At 39.0% G+C, this 11,703-nt stretch overlaps 1 pseudogene; it reads right to left on the bottom strand.

Moving 5' to 3' along the window:
- Window positions 1–10,602: 10,602 nt before the first annotated feature.
- Window positions 10,603–11,403, bottom strand: LOC115525148 (annotated as a pseudogene).
- Between the last annotated feature and the right edge of the window lie 300 nt (window positions 11,404–11,703).

Genomic DNA, 11,703 nt, shown 5'->3' on the forward strand with positions numbered 1-11,703 from the left:
ATTTATTTATTTATTTATTTATTTAATTTTTTAAATTTTATCTTTGAAGCCTACTTAAAAAAAAAAGTTAGAATGAGTTTGAACTTAAGTGACCATCAACTTAATATAGACTGCTATATACTAAGGACGTTACATATAGACCATATGGTCACCACAAAACAAAATCATATAATAGATAGCAAAAAATAAATAGAAAGAAAGCCAAGCATTACATTTAAAAAGTCATCAATCACAAGGAAAGAGAGCAAGAGAAGAAGGAAAAAACAAATAAGAACTACAAAAACAACCAGAAAACAATTCAATAAATAGCAATAAGTACATACTATCAATAATTAATTTAAATTTACATGGTCTAAATGCTCTAATCAAAAGACGTAAGGTAATAGACTAGATTAAAATAAAAACATAAGACCCATCCATATGCTGCCTACAAGGGACTCATTTCAGACATAAAGACAAGTATAGACAGAAAATGAAACGATGGAAAAAGATATTCCTTGCAAATGGAAGTGAAAAAAAAAAGAAAATATTGGTAGCAATATTTGATCAGACAAAATTGACTTTAAAACAAAGACTGTAACAAGAGAAAGGGCACTACATAATGACAAAGAGGTGAATCTAGCAAAAGGATATAACAATTGTAAATATCTATGCACCCAAAATGGGAGCACCCCTAAATAATATAAATCAAATATTAACAGATATAAAAAGAGAAATTGACAGTTATACAATAATACCAGGGGACTTTAACACCCCACTTAAATCAATGGATAGATCATCCAGACAGAAAATGAATAAGGAAACAGTTCCTCTCAACAAAACATTAGACCAGATGGACCTAGCAGGTAATACAGAACATTCCATCCCAAACCAGCAAAATATAATTTTTTCAAGTGCACATGGAACATTTTGCAGAATAGATTACATGTTAGGCCACAAAACAAGTCTCAATAAATTTAAGAAAGTTGAAATTATATTAAGCATTTTTTCCAACCACAATGCTTTTTTTTGTGTGACTCTATATCCTTGTTTATTATTTTAATTTTTAAATATAATTTATTGTCAAATTAGCTAACATAAGTGTATATAGTGTGCTCTTGGCTTCAGGAGTAGATTCATGTGATACATCACTTACATGAGCCACACCCAGTGGTCATCCCAACCAACCACAATGCTTTGAAACTAGAAATCAATTACAAGATAAACACTGGAAAAAACACAAACGTGGAGGCTAAACAACATGCTATGAAACAACCAATGAGTAAACAAAGAAATTAAAGAAGAAATTTAAAAAAATACATGGAGACAAATGAAAATGAAAACATAACAGTCCAAAATCTTTGGGACACAGTGAAAGTAGTGCTAAGAGTGAAATATATAATGACAAAATCCTACCTCAAGAAACAAGAAAATCTCAAGTAAATAATCTAACCATATACCTAAAGAAACTAGAAAAGAAGAACAAAACAACGCTCAAAGTTAGTAAAGGAAAGAAATAATTAAATAACGAAGACCAGAGCAGAAATAAATGAAAAAAAAAAAAAAAAAACTAAAAGAAAAAAAAAAGGAAAGAAAGGGAAAGTAAAAAAAAAAAAAAAGAATGAAACAAAGAGCTGGCTCTATGAAAGATAAACAAAATGATGAACCTTTAGCCGTACTCATAAAGAAAAAAGAAAAGACCCAAATAAATGAAATCAGAAATGAAAGAGGAGAGGGAGAGGAGTTAAGGTGGTGGAGAAGTATGAAGACCCTGGGCTTTTCTTGTCCCTCAAGCAAAGTAGTATTGAGGTCAGATCACCTAGAATACCCAGGAAATCCATCTACAGACTGGCAGAAGGATCTCCACAGTTGGAGGGAGACAGCATGGCAGGTAGAGGTACACGGATGTGAATTGGGAGAGAGAAAAACAGCTGTACTGTGGAGGGGAGAGAACCCATTCCATAGAGAGGCAAAAGGAAGAGAAAGAGAGAGGGGTTGAGAGAGTGCAGCGTTGGGTTCACCCAAGAGGAAAACCTCTCCAGACCACGGACTGGGGAGCAAGAGGTACTGAGTGTCACGTTGCAAACAACGTTTAGAGTTCAAATTCTGAGCTTTTGGAAGTGTGAGACTTTGGAGTGAAGCTGTGGCATGCACTCCAGGGGAGAAGGAGGACACTGGCCCCAGAGTGCATAGCACTCCCTTCCTGGAGTACCTTTGGAAGTGGGTATACTGCCTCTCCAAGGCCGAAAAGACCCTGGAGGCACCAGCCAAAGGCCTTTCATCAGCAGGGGACAGAGGGGCATGCAGAGGGCAGATAACCTGGTTGCTGCTTTTTGCTGTGCTACACCATAGATTCCGTGCACTGCACAGGCATGGGATCATTTTTCTTGGACAAAGGACATCAGATGCATTGTGGGGAGGCTCTACTCTGGAGGAGGGGGGTGGGTCCAAATGGTGCCAGGTAAAGATTTCAAGTTTTGAATCCCAGCTCCATGCTGAATATGTGGACCAGGACACACTGACTGCCCTTGCTATTCTGTGAGGGCTTACTGAACAGAATGGGTGTGAGATCCTCTGTCCAAGAACAAGAGAGTAGGTGGAGCCATTTCCCCCCCTTACTACCAACATCATGGGACTTTAGAGAGCAACACAGCAGCCCTCAGTGGAGGTGGGAACTGCTGACACCAAATCCCAAACCCCTGTGCCTGGCAACTGCGTATTTACTGGGGCAGGTCTGACTCTTAGCCAGTGCAGCAGACTTCTCCAGAAGATCAGCACAGGCAGCACCCTGCATGCACCAAGTCTACTACCATAGAGTGCTTCAAAGCATCACCTGCGGTTCTTGTGGAAATAGGACAAGGCTTAATTTTTTTCTTTTCTTCTACTTCTTTTTTTTCCCCTTTGAAACCAGGCTTACAGTTTTTTGTTTGTTCATTTCCTTTTCTCTTTTTTTTCCTTTTTTCTCTTTTTTTCCCTTTTCTCTTTTTCTGTTCTGTTTTCTTTTCTTTTTCTTTCCCTTACTTTTTCTTTGGAATCAGGTTTATACTTGTTTTTTTTTTTTTTTTTAATTGTCTGTTTAGGTTTTTTTTTTTCATTCCTTTCCTTATTTTTTTTCTTTTTTTTTTTAGTGGGGAAATCAGGCCTTTTTTTCTAGGCTTATTTTAACAAACAAATTAAAACATACCTAATTAAAGTTCCAAATACTCCCCACTGCAAGCTAGGAGGAGCTCTGCAGAGGACTGACCAGTGGGAAAGAGCAGCCAAAACACAACAGCAAAGTGCACACAACATACACCAGAAACACTTTCCTGAAGTACCAGGCCCTGGGCAGTGTATGGCCCCTTTTAATATAGCAGTACTCTCAGATTCAGGAAACATAACAAGCTTTTAAAACACACAAAAGACAGAAACAGCCAAAATGATAAGACAGAGGAATTCTCCCCAAAAGAAAGGTCAAGAAGAAATCACAGCCAAGGATTTGCTCAAGACATATATAAGCAATATATCTGAACAAAAATTTACAACAGCAGTCATAAGAATACTAGCTGGGCTTGAGAAAGGCATAGAAGACACTAGAGAAACCTTTGCTGTAGAGATAAAAGACCTAAAAACTAGTCAGGCCGAAATAAAAAAAAAAAAAAACTATCACTGAAATGCAAAGCTTACTGGATATATAGTCACAACAAGGATTGAAGAAGCAGAGAAGAGAATGGGTGATAGAACATAAAATTATGGAAAATAATGAAGCTGAAAAGAAGGCGGAAGAAAAACTATTAGATCATGAAGGTAGAACCCAGCTATTACATAAAGCACAATAATATCTACAGCATAAGAGTCCCAGAGGAAGAGCTGGGAAAAGAAGCAGGTTTATTTGAACCTCCTTAATCTGTGGAAGGAAAAAAGCATTGAAGTCCAAGAATTACAGGAAAATCCCCTCAAAAGCAACAAAAGCAGGTCTACACCAAAACATATCACAGGAAACCTTACAAAACACAAAGATAAAGAGAATTCTGAAAGCAGCTAGGGACAAAATGTCCTTAACCAACAAGAGTAGAGTAGACATATGGTCAGCAGTAGACCTGTCCACTGAAACTTGGCAGGCCAGAAGGGATTGCCAGGAAATATTCAATGTTCTGAAAAGGAAAAATATGCAGACAACAATTCTTTATCCAACAAGGCTGCCATTCAGAATAGAAGGAGAGGTAAAGAGTTTCCCAGACAAACAAAAACTAAGGGAATTTGTGAACACTAAACCAGGCCTGAAAGAAATTTTCAGGGGAACTCTTTGAGTGAAGAAAAAATTTAAAAAAGACCAAAGCAACAAAGACTATAAAGGGCCAGAGAGCATCACCAGAAACACCAACTCTAAAGGTTAACACAATGGCACCATATTCATATCTTTCACTAATAACTCTAATGTAAATGGAATAAAAGCTCTAATCAAAAGACATAGCGTATCACAATGGATAAAAAAAAGCAATACCCATCTATATTGTACCTAAAAAAGACTCACTTTAGACCTAAAGAGACCTGCAGATATAAAGTGAAGGGATGGAGAACCATCTATCATGCTGATAGACATAAAAAGAAAGCCAGAGTAACCATACTTACATTAGAAAACTAGATTTTGAAACAAAGATTGTAACAAGAAGGGCATTACATCATAATTGAGGGGTCTATCCATCAAGAAGATCTGACAATTGTAAATATTTATGCCCCCAACTTGGCAGAACTAAATATATAAATCAATTAGTAACAAACATAAAGAACCTCATTCATCATAATACCAGATTATTAGGGGACTTTTAACACCCACTTACAACAAGGAATGGATCATCTGAGCAGAAAATCAAGGAAACAATGACTTTGAATCACACACTGGAATAGATGGACTTAGTAGATATATTCAAAACATTTCATCCTAAAGCAGCAGAATACACATTCTTCTCAAGAGCACATGGAACATTCTCCAGAATAGATCACATATTGGGTTACAAATCAGCCCTTATCAAATACAAAAAGACCAAGATCATACCATTCATATTTTCAGATCATAACACTATGAAACTTGAAGTCCACAAGAAAACATTTGGGAAGTCCACAAATACATGGAGGTTAAAGAACATCCTACTAAATAATGAATTGGTTAACCAGGAAATTAAAGAAATTTTTAAAAATACATGGAAGCAAATGAAAATGAAAACACGACAATCTAAACCCTTTGGGATGCAGCAAAGGCAATCCTAAGACAGAAATATATTGTATAAATTTTTTTAATGTTTGTTTATTTTTCAGAAAGAGAGAGAGAGCCAGAGCATGAGTGGGGTAGGGGCAGAGAGAGAGGCAGACACAAAATCTGAAGCAGACTATCAGCACAGAATCCAGCACAGGGCTCGAATTCGTGAACAACGAGATCATGACCTGAGCTGAAGTCAGATGCTTTAACAGACTGAGCCACCTAGGCATCCCAAGGGAATATATTGTAATTCAGGCCTATCTCAAGAAGCAAGAAAGATCCCAAATACACAACCTAACCTTACGCATAAAGGAGCTAGATAAGGAACAGCAAACAAAGCATAAGGCCAGCAGAAGAAGGGAAATAATAAAGATTAGAGCAGGAAAAAAATGATATATAAACAAAAAAAAGTAGAAGATATCAGTTAAACTAAGAGCTGGTTCTTTGAAAGAATTAACAAAATTGATAACCCCCTAGCCAGACTTACCAAAAAGTGAAGAGAAAGGACCCAAAGAGATAAAATCATGAATGAAAGAGGAGAGATCATAATCAACACGACAGATATACAAACAATTATAAGAGAATACTATGAAAAATTATATGCCAACAAACTAGGCAATATGGAAGAAATGGACAAATTCCTAGAAACTCACAATCTACCAAAATTGAAACTGAGAGAAATAGAAAATTTGAACAAACTCCATAACTGGCAAAGAAATTGAATCAGTAGTCAAAAATCGCCCAAGAAACCAGAGTCCTGGGCCAGATGACTTCCCAGGGGAATTCTACCAGACATTTAAAGAAGAGTTAATACCTATTCTCAAACTGTTCCAAAAAACAGAAATAGAAGGAAAGCTTCCAAACTCATTCTACAAAGCCAGATTTGCCTTGGTTCCAAAACCAGGCAAAGACCCCACTTTAAAAAGAATTACAGGCCAATATCCCTGATGAACATGGGTGCAGAATTTCTCAACAAGATCTCAAGATCTCAAGATCTCAAGCAAATCAAATTCAACAGTACATTAAAAGAATTATTTTAATGTACTGTTTGCCTCCCTCTCTGTTTTTATATTATTGTTCCTTCACTTACTCTATGTTCACCTGTTGAATTTCTCAAATTCCACATACGAGTTAAATCATATGATATTTGTCTTTCTCTGACTGACTTATTTCACTTAGCATACCTCCAGTTCCACCCACGTTGTTGCAAATGGCAAGATTTCATTTTTTTCATCACTGAATAGTATTCCACTGTGTATGTGTGTGTGTGTGTGCATGTGCACGTGCGCGTGTGTGTATACCACATCTTTTTTATACATTCATCAGACAATTAACATTTTGGGTCTTTCCATAATTTGGCTATTGTTGACAGCACTGCTATAAACATTGGGGTGCATGTGCCCCTTTGAAACAGCATTTTTGTATCCTTTGGATAAATTCCTAGTAGTGCAATTGATGGGTCATAAGGTAGTTCTATTTTTAATTTTTTGAGGAACTTCCATACTGTTTTCCATAATGGCTGCACCAGTTTGCATTCCTACCAACAGTGCAATAGGGTTCCCCTTTCTCCACATCCTTGTCAATATCTGTTGTTTGCCAAGTGGTTAATTTTAGCCTTTGTGACCAGTGAGAGGTGGTATTTCATTGTGGTTTTTCAACGTTTTTTATTTATTTTTGGTACAGAGAGAGACAGAGCATGAACGGGGGAGGGGCAGAGAGAGAGGGAGACACAAAATCGGAAACAGGCTCCAGGCTCCGAGCCATCAGCCCAGAGCCTGACGCGGGGCTCGAACTCACGGACAGCAAGATCGTGACCTGGCTGAAGTCGGATGCTTAACCGACTGCGCCACCCAGGCGCCCCTCATTGTGGTTTTGATTTCTATTTCTCTGACGATGAGTGATGTTGAGCATCTTCTCCTATGTCTCTTAGCCATCTGGATGCTTCTTTGTAAAAATGTCTGTTCATGTCTTCTGCCCATTTCTTAACTGGGTTTTTTTTGGGGGGGTGTTGAGTTTTATAAGTTCTTTATAAATTTTGGATACTAACCCTTAATCATATATGTCATTTGCAAAAATCTTCTCCCATTCCATAGGCTGCCTTTTAGTTTTGCTGATTGTTTCTTCCACTGTGTAGAAGCTTTTTATCTTGATGAAGTCCCAATAGTTCATGTTTGCTTTTGTTTCCCTTGCCTTTGGTGACATGCCTAGTAAGAAGTTGCCCCTGCTGAGGTCAAGGAATTTGCTGCCTGTGTTTGACCTATTAGCTTTTTGAACTTCGATGTTTCACTCTTTCCCCAGGGAAGTTTTCAGCTATTATTTCTTTAAATAAATGTTCTGCTCTCTTCTCCCTCTCTTCTCCTTCTGGAATCCCAGTTATTCAAATGTTTGCCTTTTTGATTGAGTCTCATTGATCACACAGGTTTTGTGGGGGAAGGCATTTGCTCATTCTTATCCTTTTTTTAAATTTACTTACTTACTTATAGAAAGAGAGGGAAAGAGAGTATGATCAGGGGAGGAGCAGAGAAGGAGGGGGAGAGAGAGAATCCCAATCAGTTCCTGCACTGTCACGGTAGAGCCTGATGAGGGGCTCAATCTCATCAACCATGAGAATATGACCTGAGTCAAAATCAAGAATCAGACACTTAACCGACTGAGTCACCAAGGCACCCCTCATCCTTATTCTTTTCTCTTCTTTTTCTTGTGTGTTATTTCAAAATTTCTTCTTCCAAGTCACTTATTCTATCTTCCATCTGCTCTACTCTACCTCAGAGGCTCTCTACTGCATTCTTCATCTCATTCATTGAATTCTTCAGCCTCAGGATTTCTGTTTGGTTTTTTAATGGTTATTTAATCTCTTTTGTAAAGAGTTCATTTTGTTCATGTATCTTTTTCCTAATCTCATTGCGCTGTATTTCTTTTTTTTAGGTTAATCATTTAATGTATTAACATTTTCACTTCTAAACATACAATTTGCATATACAGGAAAAAACAGGTTCTGTGGGCACTAGAGAACATGAGAGGAAAGCAATCAGAAAATCAATTCTGGGGGAGGTGGGAAATAGAACTGCATTCTGTGGCTGTGTCTACATAAACTTGGGAAGGAGAAAGAAAAATGAAACAGGATCGTAACTGATGTAGAAAATAAACTTGGGCCGTTCATTTCAACTGTAGGAACTTCTTCTTATGATCCATTTCTTGGGTCCAGGTCTGGCCTGTTTCAGGATGATCATCTGAAACACAGCCACTGGTCTTTCCCTTCTCTTTACAATCTAGGATCCTGAAGTTCACTCCAGTAACTAAAAAAACCAATCAGCTTGGCATGTGTGCAATGTCAGTGGCCAACTTCTTCCAGGCACATTATATTGAAGTACACATGAAAGTGAAACGCTTACTCACACCTGAACAAGTTTTTTCCACCTCAACTAACTTCTTGATTTAGGATTACCTAAATTGAGGTGATTACAAAGCTGGCATCTACAGAAATTGGACCAAGGAAATGAAATCTCTCAGCCCATCTTTATACCTACTATGCATTTCCTATCAGCATCAAGTCACCGGCAACACTGAATTTCCAGGTTCAACTATGTCTGCCCAATAGGGCTGGCCAACAGAGTGCACACACGTGTGCCCAAGATTCAGTTCATACCTCTCCCTTCCGTCAGAGGGGGACTCTGCTTCCCAGGCATTTCAGTGACATAACTAAGTACTCTGTGGTTCCAATAACTCCAAGTTCAAAATTAATACCCTAATGCCACATTAAACACTGTTTAATATTTTGTTAGTAAAGTATACAGCTCTAATAATGACTATCATATAAACAAAGCCATTCTTACTCTACAGGATGTAAAATCATTAAAGCAACATTTTTTACCATCAAAACCAATATTGTCACACAGCACATCTGGCAATTTTCCAACATCTCAAATATCCCAAAGGATGATAGTCAAGTGCACATCCTTTCAACTAGAAACAGACTCTACAGTGTCAGTAAGTTCAGCAGAACTGCCCAGGAAAACAGACCTGACTGTGGTCACCATCAGGGTCATTTGGCATATGGCCTCATATGGAGATCTCTTTAAGTCTGCTCAGAGATGGAGTCAGTTGACCTATAAAATTGGCCACAGAAAATAAAAACAGAACTTGTGCTAGTAGGGAATGTATTTTGGGATGTTGGGTCAGGAACTATTACTGTGCTAAACTGCCTTGGTAGAAGTACATTGTTTAAAGCCTGCGGGACAGAAGACCGAACTAATTATGGGCTTTACAAATTCGCATAAGGAAATAACAGAAGTGCAGGATTATTGGTTTTCTAGAGTTTCACACATAGCTGGGGCTCAAAATTACATGGTTTAAGCTTCTGTATCAGGAATAAAAACAAAGCCCGTGTCCTGGTCAAGTTTAGTAATATCTTGACAAAAGGCCATTCATGTCCTTAGGCATCATTTCCCATCTATAACCTGAGTCTCCCCCACAGCCATGGTTCCAAGGGCCCCCACTATGCCACCACCAGGGCTCCATGAACCCCAGTGCTTGGGGGAGAGTGACAGTGCCCCAGTCCTGCACAAAGCAGGACACCTGCTCTTCAGAAGGACAGAAGAGAGGAAAAGAGCACCCTCTGCACAGTGCAATCTCTAGAGGCCTGACACAGTAACACTATAGCTATGGCTCTCATTCCATTTCCTCACCACTCTTTTAATATCACTTTCTCAACAAGTAGAAAAAAAAGCTATAAGTAGGCTGATGTGGCAACAAAAATACTCAAAGCAGACACTAAAAACATAGGGTCATCTCTGAATAAAGCACATCTACCTCCACATACTTGAAACTGTTTTGCGTTCTTCAAGTTTTAAAGGATAAAACTTTGAGGCTCAAGCCAATTCCTAATGTGGGATATTTTCCAAGGATCGCTACCAAAAAAACAAAGAGTAAAATGAAGAAGCATCATTCTAAGAGGAGGCAGGGCAGGGGGTGCGGGGAGGGGGGCTGACCCTCCCCCATTATCCTGAGTAGTCAGCCTTGCTGGCCCCAGAGGTCCTGGGGATACCACCCCACTGCCTCAGGGAAGTTCCTGGTTGCTTACCAGCCCACAACTCCTGAAGTTACATGCAGCCAGCTCTGATCCGAGATTTCAAAGTTCAATGTTCAACAGAAAGAAGCTGTAGTCCTCCTTGCCATACCACTCACACATGTGTCACCATATATTAACAGAACACTAAATTATCCCTTAAGCACTATACCTAACTCTGAAAAAAAAATGCCATTCTAAACAGGTGTAGCCAAAATAAGGTATTCCAAGAGTTCTAGAAAGAAACTCCTGGAACGAGCCAGTGCCCCAGAGAGTCCATGTTTTAGCTAAACACAAGTCAGAAGCCTTCTCTACAGTACGTGTATGGATTAGTTAGAACTATGATGTCATCACTTTCAAAAGAACAATTAAACTATTATTAAAAACATTTATCACCAACAGAAATGCCCTGCAAATTATATTATTGCACACAGGGTATCAGAAGCTATGCACATCCAGATCTGAAGGACTCTAGAAGACCCAGACCAGAGAGCCTAAGGCCATGCCAGTGGCAGCTCTGGCCACCATGTCCAGTGCCAGATCACTGTCACTGTCTCGATACCACTCCCGAATGATGACTTGGTTGGCAGGCTGTTGTCCATAAAGTCCTTCATGTGGGTACTGGCAGGATACAGAACAATAGATAGCTTGAGTTCCTGGAGGCTATGCACCACTGTATGGACCATAGCCATATGCCTCAGGTTGGTGTCCCATAGGCTGTGTGAGGAGGAGAGGAAGAAGTCACGGCTGTCTTATCATACAGGATTTCTGAGCCAACATAAGCTGTGTTTGTCCTGGAATCCTGGAGTGTAAATTTCCAGGCCAAACAATCCTCTGTGCTTTCTGCACAAAGACGCATGGTTTTCCCATCTCAGCAAACAATCTTCAGCGTACAGTCTTTTGGTTTCCCATCTGGAGGCTGAGTATCCTGACACTCATGCCCCATGCAGATGTTGACAAAGTCCACTGGCATGTGGACCTTGTCTTCAACACTTTGCCAAGTTTAGTTATCATAATAGATCAGGTAACCATCTGACCACAGGTCAAACCAATTCTCCCAATGCTTCAAAATAGTACTCTGTCGCAGCAACCATCCGCTCTTTACAAACACCATCTTTCTACCTGCAAACTATCCGGCTGCAGCTGCGGAGCACTGAAGCAGGGCTGGGCCATTGAGCTGTATTTCTAAGTTTTCTTATAGCCTGTTGAGTTTCTTCAATACACTATTTTGAATTCTTTATTAGCTAGATCTTTATTAAAGTGTCTTTGGGCTCGATTGTTAGAGAATTATTGGTCTCTTTTGGCAATGGCTTGCTTTCTAGATTTTTAAAGTTCCTTGTATTTCTGCATTGCTGCTTTCACATTTGAAGTATCTTTACTGGTTATATTCAGATGGGGTACTGTTCCTTGGTGTTGCTTTTCT

This window comes from Lynx canadensis, chromosome A1 (assembly GCF_007474595.2).
Source record: "Lynx canadensis isolate LIC74 chromosome A1, mLynCan4.pri.v2, whole genome shotgun sequence".
NCBI lineage: Eukaryota > Metazoa > Chordata > Mammalia > Carnivora > Felidae > Lynx > Lynx canadensis.